The 14763-nt window shown below is 38.7% G+C and overlaps 1 protein-coding gene across 2 annotated transcripts in view; it reads left to right on the forward strand.

The window, feature by feature from the left end:
- The first annotated feature begins 4853 nt into the window (after positions 1–4853).
- Positions 4854–14763, forward strand: part of LOC140234736 (contactin-associated protein-like 2) — a 47905-nt gene continuing 37995 nt past the window's right edge. For both annotated transcript variants that reach the window (XM_072314773.1, XM_072314775.1), the window contains exon 1: positions 4854–5022. The gene's annotated coding sequence lies outside the window, so the exon portion shown is untranslated. The remainder of the gene's footprint in view (positions 5023–14763) is intronic.

Genomic DNA, 14763 nt, shown 5'->3' on the forward strand with positions numbered 1-14763 from the left:
TATACTGTTTTGTGAAAACTAGCAAAACTTCACAATTTCATAACTTCTTAGTTTTTACCCAATTTGATCATCTTTTCACTGTTGTGCTTGTAAAATTGTATTCTTTCTTTTCAGACTAACTTTTAACTTGTTTGGTATTCTCTTGAAATGAATAGAGTGCACACAGCATGCCACATGTTTTACATACTCAGACTAAGGTAAGAAAGTCATGAAATGTTATGTCCGTCTTGTTATGTATAGGCATGAGTGATATTAGTAGCAACAATTAATATCTTACCAGTTACACTCGTCGATGTCATGGCCTTACAAATTTCCCATTGAACTACACACAAATCTTTACTGATTTACATACATGTACATCATAACTGTATATACAATAATACACTATACAATGTATTTACATTACATACCAAAAGAAAGAAATACTCTCATATCTTTCACATCGAAATACTTTACAGGGTCTGTGTGTGTGTGCGTGTGTGTGTGTGTGCGTGCGTGTTTGTGTGTGTTTGTGTGTGTGTGTGTGTGTGTGTGTGTGTGTGTGTGTGTGTATGTGTATACTTGGGATTGATACTGCCGTCTTGCGAAGTACATTGATGGTCTCTATAACTTTCAGAGAAACTTTTGATACCGTAATAGTTTTGTTGGCGTTGTATTTCAATTCAAGGACATTGCATTTTTCCTTTGTATTTCATGGCGACTTGGAGACGACCTACTCAAATATGAGGTCAAAGGTCAGTCAAAGAATATCTCCATTTGTTATCGTACGTCCTTATAGCATAGCAGTATACATTAGGTTTGTTTTCGTAGCATACATGTATAATAGGGCGCACGCTGTGCAGATGCCATGTACCATCTTCAGATGAAAATCCGAGAAAATCAAGAAGTCTGAAAATATATCTTTTCTCTGCGATGTAGACTTGTTGGCAAAACCACAGGACTAGACGGACGAGGACATGAATAGCACGGATAAAATATATGTGAATATGCACGTAAAATTGATTTGCTTTACTATTTATGACAGTTACTTAGCACGTTTCGTTGCGTATAATCAATCAGATAATAAAACTGGAAAAAAAAAATGTGTTTCTTGGAATTTGGAGATCGCTGGCCTTTAAAGAAAGAAAACTGCAAAGCTATTGTTCAGACGTGACACGTGCTTTAAAGAGAGGAAGGATCTTCAGGTCAAAGGTCAAGTTGATGACCCCCGAGGGAGGAACGGAAAACGTGGGGGAGGAGAAACGGGCGGCCAGCTCATCACGACTGTGTTAATGGGATTGATCACTGTGATGGGCTTTGCAGCCCATTTTTGGTGGATGTGTCTGTGTAAGAGAACTACATTTGTGCACCAAGGAAATCTCACAAGCCATGATCTAACTTTGCACCAGTTCCTTTTAATGCGCAATATAGTCAGTTTGAATTTACACTGTACATTGAAACATTTTGTCAAAGTGAAGACTGAGAAGTCAGATAGAATTCTTTCACAAGGCTTTCCCCCATCCAGAATTCAAAAGGGCCTGTCAATCGTCCTTTCCCCGTGCAATAAATAACAACAACAACAACAACAACAACAACAACAACAACAACAACAGCAACAACAAAAACGACAAAATAGTCAGTAAATGACGTTGATAGTTGCATACTTCTGTAACTTTTATGAGTCCATTTCCCATCTATAGTATTGAAGACAAACGTACCACATCGCGAAGTTATTTTGCATCGTTTTCTAAACGTATGGTATTGTGTGTTTGCTCAACGCACGATTTTCTTCACGATAGAGACCTTGATGAAGGTATAGATACTGATAAATGAGAACGGCTGTATGTCATAATCCTATGATCGTCGCTAGAATTGCTAGCGTCACAGGTGTTCATCTTGCGATTAGTCTAGATAATTTACAAAATTTGCTGGAAAAAAAAAATCCATCCATTTTATGTACACACAGTACTTGACTGCCGCCTAAAGTATGTCGCGAAATTCCACTATCCAAACTTTTTGCTTCTCTTGTCCGATCGTTATGTGAAAATTTTATGTACTCTTGAATTTTCTTGAGGAGTAAAATAAACAGGATAAACAGAGAATGAAAAGTTCATTAAAATGGCTCAGAGAACCCGAAAGTTATGGAATTTCAAGTTTCGAAACTTTTCTCAGAATAGTGATATTGGTGACGTCACCAGCCTTTTATTCGCCTGCATATATCTGTTCATGACAATTCCCTCTCTTTTTTGTCTTTTTTTTTTCAATTGGATGAAGCCTTTATTTCTTTCAGTATTTTTGATTTAAGTTTTCATTAGAAGTGTAGATTTCCGAACATTACCTCGCGTTTCAGGCATCTTGTTTCCTTTCGTTACGAGTATAGCGCTACATAAATATACTTATTATGTTTTGTAGCGTCATCATAACTCTTTCAACTTCATAGTATATCCATGTTATTCTGTGTCGGGCTGTCCGTGTTGCCATGTATTTCGTTCAAAACTTTTTCAATGCTCGCCCTTTACTTTTTGCATTTTTTTATCAGGTCGTTGTTTGTTTGTTTTTTTACCATGTTATCTGCCTCTGCCTTGTCTTCTCAATTCTTGTCTTTTTTTTGTGTGTGCTATATTTCATTTTCTATTCTTCTTCTGCCTCATTTCCTTCTTCTCCTCCTCTTCCTTTTCTTTATTCTCTTTTTCTCTAACATGGATCAAAATCTAGCCTGCACCATTATAGGCCTATATGTCTCTGTTATCACCTGGCTCTTGAAACATCGGTTTCCATCCATCTTCAAAATAAGCACATCTTGAATCCGGTTTTGGTCTTTCAAAACGATAAATCAAAAAGAGGGGGGGGGGGGGAGTGTTATATTTTTATGAAGACACGCAAGGGAACGGGTCAACCCGCAGGAAATCTCCCTTAACCTTGACGTGCAGTAGCGCTTCATTTCTTAGTGATATATCGGACCATCCATGATCGGATGTACGTAGGCGGTGATAATTTTACCATTGTTTGTTTTTCAAAATGACAGCTTGAAGGTATTGAATTAAGGCCTACAAGTGTATTTCCCAGTTTTCTCTCAACGCAAGACATTTTTTTTTTTTACTTCGCCTTTGAATACAAAACCACCCTATCTTTGCACAGTTACTGTATGACCTGCATGCTCGACCTAACACTATTTCGCTTGAAAGCGTTTGGCCCGAAGGTATTTTAAAGGCATTATTTACCATTTGCAGATGAAAAAAAAACCAACAAAACAGCTGTAGTGCTTCAAAATAGTTCTAAAATGTGAGTTAGGGATAGAAACGACCAATGTAAAAAATGTAATCAGTATTATCAATGTTAGATAATGTTAAATATACAAAACAATAGTTATAATAAAATTGTTACTGCAATGAACCGTCGCTATGGCTTTAGGCTTCATTGCAAAATTTGTATATTGTAGGACGTTTTGTGATGACCTACACATACGCATTAAATGTGATAACTCGAACATTTTTAAAGTACATGCTCCCAATGGTAAACTATTCATCCTTTAAACCAAATCCATGGTTTGATATTGGTCTATGGACTAAAACAACACGAAATAGGCGTGTCAGCGTGCAGTCAAAACTGAAGGATGCCTGTTGTATTTATCAAATTGGCAACCTTGAATTTCACTACATAAATATATACTCAAGAAAAGTTAGAAGTAACGAGACTCGTCAAATTTAAACAAAAATTGGAAAAACAATAATTGGGCAATTGACAAATCAGTCATAAATCAAAGATCAACAATATTTTGACATCCTGCATGATTGATGAAAGAAATGGATGATTATGTGGACAACAAAGGGCTCCAATGAGCAAAAGGTTTACCATGTCCTTTGAGGAGGTTTGCGCTCTTCAAGTGCATCTATAGTTTTGTATAATTATGAATATGTCATGAACAGCACCCTCCCTCCCCCCCCCCCTCTCCGTCTATCTTTTATACCTGTTTGTCTGTCATTATTCATATCTATCCATCCAAATAAATTGAAAATAAAACGTCAAACTCTATCTTTTTCTAGGACTTTTTTTCTTCACTCAATTAAATGGCAACAATTACAGCAGCAACAACAACAACAGCAAACATATTTCTTTGCGGATCTGCCAAGATGTGAGTTTCATTTTAGTACTAATTCGCGAAAATGGCATCTACAACTTGTGAAGTGGGCAAAACTCTTTGTGATGGAGGTACATGTACATGTACATGTATAGGGGTCAGCGAAGAATCCAGTCACTATACTGCGTCTATCGGAAGTATTGCTTCTTTATTATGCTAACTTCGTCCCCATCTTGTCTACCACCCTGACTCTCATGACGCCTTCTCCGTGAACCTTGGCGCTTATAGTCTGGTCTCCTGGCCTTTTTGTGTGTAGCTGTCTATAAATTTTCATGTTATAACACAGGTAACACCAAACTCCTTGATTACACGACTCTCCCTGGCTGGTAGGAGAGGTTAGTCCCACATCCCTGCTGGAGGCAAAGTTGAAAGAAAGTCGATCACTCCCAACCCAAAGATTCAAGACAGATTCAGAAAACAAAACCAGGTTGGGAAGTTAGACTAACTTTATATCATAATACATAATCACAAAGATCTCCGAAAATCTCTCACATCCTTGTACACTTGTTACGAGTGAAGCTTGCGCTATCTGCACTATGATTGGTGGGCAGACTAGACGGACCGAACATCGACTTCAACAGGCACCTGTCGAAAGTTGTATTGCGCGTGCGCAGCACAACTTCTGCGTCAAACTTTAGAGTCCTCCGTCCAGTGCTAAAAGAGATCCCTGCCTCCTCTTCAGTTACCATTCTCGCGGAGTTTGCCGGTGTCCTAAGCAAGCCACCGTATCATCATCAAAGCTGCGACACATCTATCAAGGTAGTTGGGTGAGGCATTATTGGATATTTAGCGACACGAAATCGCAGAGTTTCCGCAGCCTTCGACCAAAATTCTGGGAGGAAACGGCAATAACTGTTCTCGGTTATTACCAGTAACCTGATTGTCCAGTTAGTTACATCAGACGGGTGAGTAAGATACATTTTTCAGAACTGTTAACTACCTGATTGTTGCTTGCTTAAAGGGCGTGGCAAGGACAGACGTAATCATTGTTATGTATAGCAGATTTAAAATGCATTTTCTTTGATCAATTCCCATATTCAGCAATGCTCGTTCGATCCTCAAAGTCAAAGTAGAGCGAATCCTTCGCACCAAAAGAAGAAGATGAAGAAAAAGAGATGCTGCCATCGTATATCTGTCTGAAGAGCATGTGCTAACATTTCCTGGTATGACATTAAATTTGGTAAATTCATTAGTACCATGTAAAGAAGTATAATTTCTCTTTATTCGAAGAAAAAACAAACATGTAAACGTTTGCAAACGAATTCACGCCAAGATTCTGTTTGTTTGGCATAGCGTAAAGTTTATACAAGTACAACTCTGATGAATCATACCACCTCAGATCAGAATTTGGTCGATGCATCTACATTGAATGTGTGTATGGGTATGCTTGTTATCTTAACTGCATGTAACCTTACAATGGCATTGCTGATTAAATACTTATCAACTGTAGCCGTTGATAATTTTTCTTTCAAACAAGCCTCGCTCCTGTCCCTAAGGTTCGGTTCCACTGATCCGTTATTGTTGTGAAACAATCATGGCTATGATAGAGATATCTCGATTCGCCAAAAACATATACTAGAAACTGTCAACTGTCAACTGCTATATGTGTGAAAATGGTGTTCCCTGTGTGTTTTCATGTGCTGGAATAGACAAGAACAGATCAATTGAAATGAATTTGATTAAGTCTTAATTCAGCGCTTTGGAGCATTAATTCATTTCTAAGGTTGGAGTAAATACGTAATTTCCGTAAAGAAGAAAAGGTTAGCAGATTTAGGTAATGTGTTCCTTCAAGGAAATAACACATGTATTTTTGACAGCCGATTTAGGCAAGGGAGGCCATGAAAACATATGAAACGTTTAAAATACAAGATGGTCGTGCGTCTGACAATAAACTTGAAGTCGAAGAAAGATGTTGTGTAGCAACAACAATGTGTGAGACCATTTTGTCAAGAGACAGACATCAATCATCGTGCATACTTCCTTGCTATTTATTGCGCATTCCTGCCAAATAACCTCCAATAAAAATGGTCATGTATAGGGAATATCAGGTCAGGGAGATGCCTCCAGGTTTCATGTTTGGTGCGAAGAAGCACACATAGGAGCAGGGGCTTCCACCTCCCTGCAGAGGAGGGAAGCGAACGCCGTCGGCAAGTTTATTAAAGTTGCTTGGTCAGATATTTTCTTCGTGGCCGCGCCGTTACGTCATGATTCCCAGAACAGGGTCATTCAAATGCCACGTTTTCAAAAAATGACCAATAGTCGTAGCTTGGATGAGAGGAAAAGGGCTCAGCTTACGTAGACAGGGTTTGAGAAGTCTTGTCTGGCGATGTGTTTTAGATATAATCACACCACAGAAGAAGATTGTGTGCTGACGCTTCATGTGGTTCACACTGACCGCGATATTTTCCTAGTGGTTAACGAGGCATTCAATCCATGAGTTTGATTTCTTCACTGTTCTTGGTGTCATCAATTAAATGCATTTATTTTTTTTTTTAGGAGAATGCAGACCAGTTCGTGGAAGGGTAGAAGCAAGGAGTTACTACAGGTCTGTACGTAGTAACTCCTTGGTAGAAGCAAGGACTTATCAGTAACAAACATCACAGAACTAACTCCTGGATAGAAGAGAGCGCACAAATCTTATTGGCAGATTATCTAAACATTTTTGAGAAGAGAAGGAAGGCGAAAAATCTGGCGAAGGAGGTGAAGAAGGAAGAAAGTAAATATCGATAAAGGAGAAAAGAAAGACGGAGAGAGAGGGAGGGACGAGATGGAAATGTAGAGAACGTTCTCACACAGGTTTTGGTGGTATTGTTGAGTCAGATGGGCGAAGGAGAAAACTGATCCGCATAACCGGTTTCGGTGATCACGGTCGTGGAATTCGCGATCTCGTTCTGTCTGGTGGTGGAAATGAAGACAGGAAGTGTGTAAGATATTCACAGGGTTGCGGGTTATGCCGTCTGGTCATTTGGGTGACGTCATCGTCACGGCTAAGATTATGAGAAAACAATCTTTATACATCGGAAAGCTCGTATCTTCATTTTACCCTGAACTCTTGAAGTGTCAAGTCGCAGTTGTGTTGATTCCCAAACACTTCACTCCGTCAGCAGAAAGACGATCAGAAAAGGGTATGATATCATGTCTTCAGATTTTGTCATTCCCTTGTACTCGATTCCTTGCTATAATCCTATTTTGAACTGTAGAAGACGAAATGATAGCCCTGGCTTCAAAGGACATTTCTGTATCAGTTAGAAGTTGTCTGTAAATAAGGAGTAAATTGTTATTATAAAAAAAAATGAAAAAAAAATGATCGCAATCGGATAAAAGTTAGGAAAGTTTTTAAATTGTGATGTTCTCCAATTTTCCCAAAACAGTTCTGAAACAATCGTTATGAATATGCAAACGAGTGAACTGTTAATGCCGTCGCCTAACAACTTGCATATGATTTATACATAAAATCATGTAGTTTCCATTCTTTTTTCTCTTTTTTCTTTTTAGGGGGGGGGGGGGTTCAACATTTATCCCCAGTCTCAATCCTGATATAACCCTATCTGACTGATGATTATTTTGAAGTTATTCAATAAGGACTCACATTCTTTACAAGTAGCCTATACAGCGGAAGATTTGAATTTTTGTCATTTTTGTTTTCGTACACAATAAATGGATAATTCTTAGTCAAAATATATTTGTGAGCTGGAAAACAAGAACAACAGGAAGAAAAATGAAGAGATAGTAAAAACTACAAGAATTTAGATCCTTTAGAGAGTTTTTACTTGTCATCATAACGTATACCACAAAATTGATATCGAAAAACCTTGTTTCCATATTTTCAAAAAAAAGTAGAATATATGATATTCAATACGTTCTATAGAGAAAGGTTTCTTTCTTTCATAATTTATTTACAAATAGCAATCCTTGAAGGTTACGTTGAAAACGTTTTGCAGAAATAAGATGAAATATTTCTCTTTTTCTATGATATAACTGCTCGAACGTTAAATGTTCGTCAAATTTTTAAAAGCGACATCATAATACGGGTATAATTCTGAGAGCGTGTGTACATTAGAGGAGGAAGAGAAAGATGAAGAAGAAGAAAAAAAAAAGGAGGAGGAGGAGGTCTACTGGAGGAGGAGAAAGAGGATGAGCTTATGTGGGAAAATGAACGTCAATGTTCGTCAAATGTTTGAAAGCGACATCATAATACGAGTATAATCCTGAGAGCGTGTGTACAGCATTAGAGGAGGAAGAAAAAGATGAAGAAGAAGAAAAAAGGAGGAGGAGGCGGAGAAAGAGGAGGATAAGCTTAGGTGGGAAAAGAACATTGGAAAGAGTAGACGAAAGTGAAAACATCCTGACGACCTGGTCGTTCCTTCTGACTCTAGCCAAACTTCTACTAGTAATCGGATAGGGTCAATAATGTAATCCTGGATGTACATGATTTAATCGTTGTGTCTCTCTCGAAATCCCTACTGTCCTTTAAGACACTGATTACCATTGGGAGCAGTGATTTAAAAAAACGTGCGAGGTATCACATTTGGCGCATACATGTAGATCAGTTGCGTCACAAAACACCCCATCATCTACCAAGATATAAGGGTATTGTAGACGGTTTAGTGTAGAAACATTTTTAGCTCACCTGAGCCAAAGGCTCAAGTGAGCTATTGCGATCGCCCTTCGTCCGGCGTCCGGCGTCCGTCGTCCGTCGTCCGTCGTCCGTCGTGCGTCGTGCGCCGTGCGTCGTGCGTCGTGCGTAAACTTTTTTACATTTTCATCTTCTTCTTGAAAACCCCAAGACCGATTTTCAACAAACTTGGCAGGTAGCATCCCTAGGAGGTTAGGAATTCAATTTGTTAAAATGGGCACCATGCCCCACCCAGGGGGCCCCCAGGGGGCACAACCCCCCCCCCCTCCAATTAAGGAATCTGTAAAAATCCTCTTCTCTAGAACCAGAAGTGATAGAGCTAAGTTAATACTATGAGTTAGTACATTGATGACTGTAGTTTCAAGTTTGTTCATGGCAGAATCAGGGGTGGCCCCCCTTGGGACCCAAGGGGAGGGAGGTGGGGAGGGGTCCTAATGTGGCCTAAATTGTACATTTTCATCTTCTTCTTGAGAACCCCATGACCCATTTTCACCAAACTTGGCAGATAGCATCCCTAGGGGGTTAGGATCTCAATTTGTTCAAATGGGCACCATGCCCCACCAGGGGGGCCCAAATGCCCCAAAATGAAGGAATCTTTAAAAATCTTCTCTAGAATCAGAAGTTATAGAGCTAAGATAATACTATGAGTGAGTACATTAATGACTGTAGTTTCAAGGTTGTTCATAGCAGATCCAGGGGTGGGGGGGGGGGGGGGGTGGGAAGGTCCAAATGGGGTCTGAATTGTACATTTTCATCTTCTTCCTGAAGACCTCATGATTGATTTTTGTCAAACTTGGCAGGTAGCATCCCTAGGGGGTCAGGATCTCAATTTATCAAAATGGGCACCATGCCCCACCAGAGGGCCCCAGGGGCCCCCAATCCCCCCCCCCCCCAAATTAAGGAATCTTTAAAAATTTGGGCCTTTATTGTACATTTTCATCTTCTACTTGAGAATGCCTGGTCAAATTTTGGTAGAGCTGTGAATAATTTAGGGGCAATTCCATGGGAATGTGGACATGGCACTAAAATTTCAAGTTTATTATATTGCAAAAGAATTACTCATTATGTATTACCCAAATATTGAAGTTGAAGAAACTCAAAGGATTATATCAATCGGTCAAATATTTCCCGAGAAACAGCTACAAATGTTCAAGACAATTTTTCAGTCATCCAAATTGCTAAAATGCATGCTTAACTTGATATACATTTTTTTTAAGAAAAATTCTGCTAGCACTTCAGTTAATTCATTTTAAAGAAGCAAATTGGTTTTACTTCAGTCTCCCATGAGAAAATTTCTATGCCGCCATCAAAATTTTTTTTTATCACCACCTGAAAGTTCAGCCCTTGAGCCATGTAACGCGAGTTACCAAAACAAGAAATATTTTTCATTCTGAAGGAAGCAGTGGAGGTAATTTGTTGGGAATCATAATTTTCTAAATTCATCAAACCCTGATACTGTACACAGGATGTTGACTTGAATAAACACTGTCATCACATTAAAATATGTCAATGAAAAGTGTAACGCGAGTTACCATGTAACGCGAGTTACCGGTATGTAACGCGAGTTACCGACTATAAACACAAGTTTCCACCAACATAAGCAAATTTTAACACTTAATTGAGCTATATCATGGTGAAAACAATCAAATCCAGTGTTATACACACTATGCTGGACTGAAACAAAGGAGAGTAGCCTAATAAACTGTGATTGTATAATACTAGCATCAAGGCCACTGATCACATGCCACATTGAGGAGTCTAGCCAGGCTTTCACTGCATGTGTACATGTATATCCAGCAGTGAACGAGGTTAACCTAAAATTTATCTTCTGAAATTCCTGCATTAGTATTACAGAATTTTTATTACAGAATGCTATAAAGCAGCAAGTGTTGGTTCTAATCCTTATTCGGTGGTCTAGTGAAAATGACGCCTGTCCGGAGATCAGGAGGTTGTGGGTTCGAATCCGGCCTGCTCAAGTATGTGTGCCCATGATTTTTTATCATGGCTACTAATAAAACACTGATCAATTCAGTTTTTATTATGTTGATGTAGGGCAATTTGTCAATTAGTTGCAATAACATCTCAACGAAAGAATTTCATGAATTTGAATAATTACACAGTACCCGCTGCATGATATAAGGATTAGAACCAACACTTCTTGTCGGGCGGAAGTTCGGTGGTCTAGTTCTGAGATGATGCCCGTCCATACACATGTAGATCAAGAGGTCTTAAGTTCGAACACTGCTCGAGTATGCACGCCCATGACTTTTTTATCATGGCTACTACTAAAACACTGATCAATTGAGTGCTTATTTAAGTTGATGTACATTTGTAGGGTAATAAGCCAATTCGTAATTACACTGTAGCTCATGTACACATTGGTACAAATGACCTTTCTTTTCTCTCAGTTGGTTCGGCACTTCACTCTTTTTCAAAGCGGCATAATGCATAAAATTTGCCCGACATAACAATTTATGGAATTCATGTTCAAAAAAAAAAGAATGAACTTGCATTTGGATCAGGGGATCAGGATACTCCCATCAGTTTATAATTTAGCAAACATCCATTTCATTGTTTTGTATTGAATGCAGTAACAGCTTATTTCCTTTTATATTGCGAAATACCAGTCTTGCTGTGAGGTGGATGTGCTGGCAAGCATCATTTAGATATTAAAGGATCACATGAATAATCATCGCATCACAGATGCTTATATCAGTGAATTTACAAACCAAAATGCCTGTTGGTACAAATGAACTTTTTCTGCTCATGCGCAAAGTGGAATTACGTACTGGTCTATTTGTCAATCAGTTGCAAAGAAATTAGATTTTTCAAAAAGACAGGATTTCAATTTTTGAAATATTGTAGGCTTTTTTGTAAACTTGTCGATAGGGTTTGGTACTTTATGTTTTGTTTTTAAAAAAATTTCAACATCTTTCATTTGTACACTCTGAAAATTATGTACTTATACACCTAAATCATCTGGGTATATATTGAAACATACTCTTTGAGGAGTGAAGCTCTTTTTAGTCTTAAACACATTCTTCTCTATCAATTGGGTTGATTAGTAAAATATTTGTTTAACATTTATTCATTTTACCAAGTACTAAGCATCTCTCAAAATATTCAACACAAGATTCAGTGCCATCAGAACAGTTGTATGTCATCAATTTGTGTCACCCTGTGTTAGTGGACATAATGTAACGCGAGTTACCGTAACGCGAGTTACCGATATAAAGGCTCCCTACATTTTACCAGGTCATTGTTACTCAACTTTGATACATGAGTCCTAACGCAGTATCAATTCAAGGTAGGAAAACTTTTATCAGGATTGTCTAGTATGAGGAGACTTTCCAAAAAGAGGCCTTTATAGAATTGACCATGTCCTTTTTGTGTAACGCGAGTTACCAAAATTAAATGATTCAAGAATCCCAACATGTTTGTCCTTTATTTTTCTTTTTGGATTCATTTGGTTGGTGGATGTCTACTTAACCAATGATGAAAAAAGTAACTTGTGGATCCTTCCAATTACAAAGATATTGGCACATTATCCCATAAATGTACCCATTATTTGTAACGCGAGTTGCCGTGGAATTGCCCTTAGATTAGTGACTGCGTGGAAGGTGAACGTGCGATACTCAGGTGAGCGCTAGACCCGCGGGTCTCTTGTTATTATAACTATTGTTCACATTTTGTATATTAAACAATACTTAACACTGTAGTATACTGATTCAATTTTTTACTTTGGTTGTTTCTATCCCTAACTCACACTCTAGAACTATTTTGATGAACTAAAGCTGGGTTTTCGTTTCATCTGGAAATGGAAAATACCTTTAATGTTTTCAGCAGGAGTCGCTCTTGATCATCATTCAGCAAGCATACATACCTCCATAACCTCCATAAGGCTGTCTGTGGCACTGTAACGGGTGAAAGCACGGATGTCGCATCTATCATGGTGCCAGAGAAGAATGGAGGTTGCGACCTCGTGTGTAGCATTCGGCAGGTGGTGGTATAGTTGAGATGGATGGTACTCATGAAGGGGTTGCATGTCAGGGAGGTGTAAACGTTGTCCCTATTAATTATCACCTTGCTTGGGGTGAGCTGGGCTACACGTTTATACCATGGACCTGCAATAGCTCGATGTTCATACCATGGAGGTACAACAGGTCTATGTTTATACCATGGAGCTATCCCTATAATTTATAGACTACACCAGAGTGTACCTCATCGTACTGTTGATGGAATTCCGGGACGTGTCCTCGGTCGATTTTTTTTTTTAGAATGTCCTCACATGCTTTATTACGCCATGTTCTGTTCTGTTTTCATGGATATCCTTCCATCCCCCTCCTACTGATATATTCGATCCGTAGTTGTTTCAAAGAGTCAACAGAGTATCAAATTGTGATGTCATAGCCATTCATCGCCATAGAAACTGGTTCTATACGACGACCTCAACTGGACCGAATAATGTGTGAACATTTATTGTTGCTAACCATGCTCGCGCGTGGTTCCATCCCAAGCTATAGCAAAAGACAGGCATCGTCATTTTGGTACTCTAGCTATAACCTATCAGATATCAGTGACGATGGTGGTATCGGTAACGTTAGGAAAAGGATTAAGAAAAGAGCAATTTATATCATATATAAATATATATTGTCTGTGTAAGAAAAATGATGCGTCTTCTGTTATTGGATGTGATCGTGATAGACGTTGTCATAAAGTGGGTATGTATAATAGGGGCGTGGTTCCATGTGACAGACGCTCCAACACAGGCGCTTCCTTGCCACACCTCACTAATAGCATTGCCAGCATTTCAGCGTGAGACAACTTTCTTCAAGGGAAAGTCATGTTTCACAACAATAAGAGCATCCCGAAGCATAAAATCAGAACAGGACAGGGTCGGTCACAATGTGACAAGTAAGCAAGAAATTCATCTTTCTCAAAGATGCTGAATGGATGAGGTCGCATTTCAACTCTTCAAACGGTTTTAGGACTGTCGAGTATTCTAGATACCTTGTTTTTCTACCAATACTACAGTAACTATAACACGAAAAAAAAAAAAATAAGCAAAACAAAGTGGTCCTGATTTAAGAGGTGGATCCCACTTTTTATGAGGACCTCCTTGTTTTTAGATATCTCAGCCATTTGAAAACCGATTTTCATCTAATAAACTTTGAATTTCTCGAAGAATCATAATGTTATACGCTCTTTAATATTTAATGATAAAAATTTTCTTATTACCTCAAAAAAAGTTAAAAGCTAAAACCCCACTTCAACCAAAACTATATACTACCCCTTTAACGACCGGTGGAAGCGAGGATGTTTTAAAGGGATGATATAGTATTGGTAGAGATGAGGACTGAGCTTTTAACTTTTTGCAAAATACCAAGCAACGACTTAAGAAATAATACAGAACGTAATCCTAACAGTAAGACGAATTCAAAGTTTTGTTTTGTTTTTTTTTCAGACGAATATGGGTTTTGGAATTTCTGAGACTTCCAAAAACAGAGTAAAAGGTGAAAGTAAAAGGTAAAAAAGTATAAGGTGGGTCCCACCTTTCCCTAAGAGTTGCTGTGTTTTGGATATCTCAGCCATTTCAAAACCAATTTTCATCAAATAAACGTTGTATCCCTCTTGGAATTACATGCTCTTTTATATTTCGAAAGAGGTTTCTAATTTTATCTCACCAAAAATGTTAGAAACCTGAAGTTCGGTCTCAACCAAACCATACGATCCCTTCAAGGTCTTTTTGGTCCTAGATTGCCCAAGTTCTTGATACAAGTAGGGCCTACCAGACTTGCTGCGGAGGGATCTTTCCACCTCCATAGCTGCTGAAACAACTTGTATATAGACCTACGTGTACCCTGCTGTGACCCTTCTTCCCTGGACTGGAGTTGAGGGACACTCCTTCGAGCCCCTTGACAACATTTTCCTTCCGTGGTGCTACACAAACCAGGGAGGTGGAAATATTTCCACAAACCATGGAGCTACATGTTGCAGCTCCATGCACAAA

The sequence above is a fragment of the Diadema setosum genome, chromosome 11, assembly GCF_964275005.1.
Source record: "Diadema setosum chromosome 11, eeDiaSeto1, whole genome shotgun sequence".
Lineage (NCBI taxonomy): Eukaryota > Metazoa > Echinodermata > Echinoidea > Diadematoida > Diadematidae > Diadema > Diadema setosum.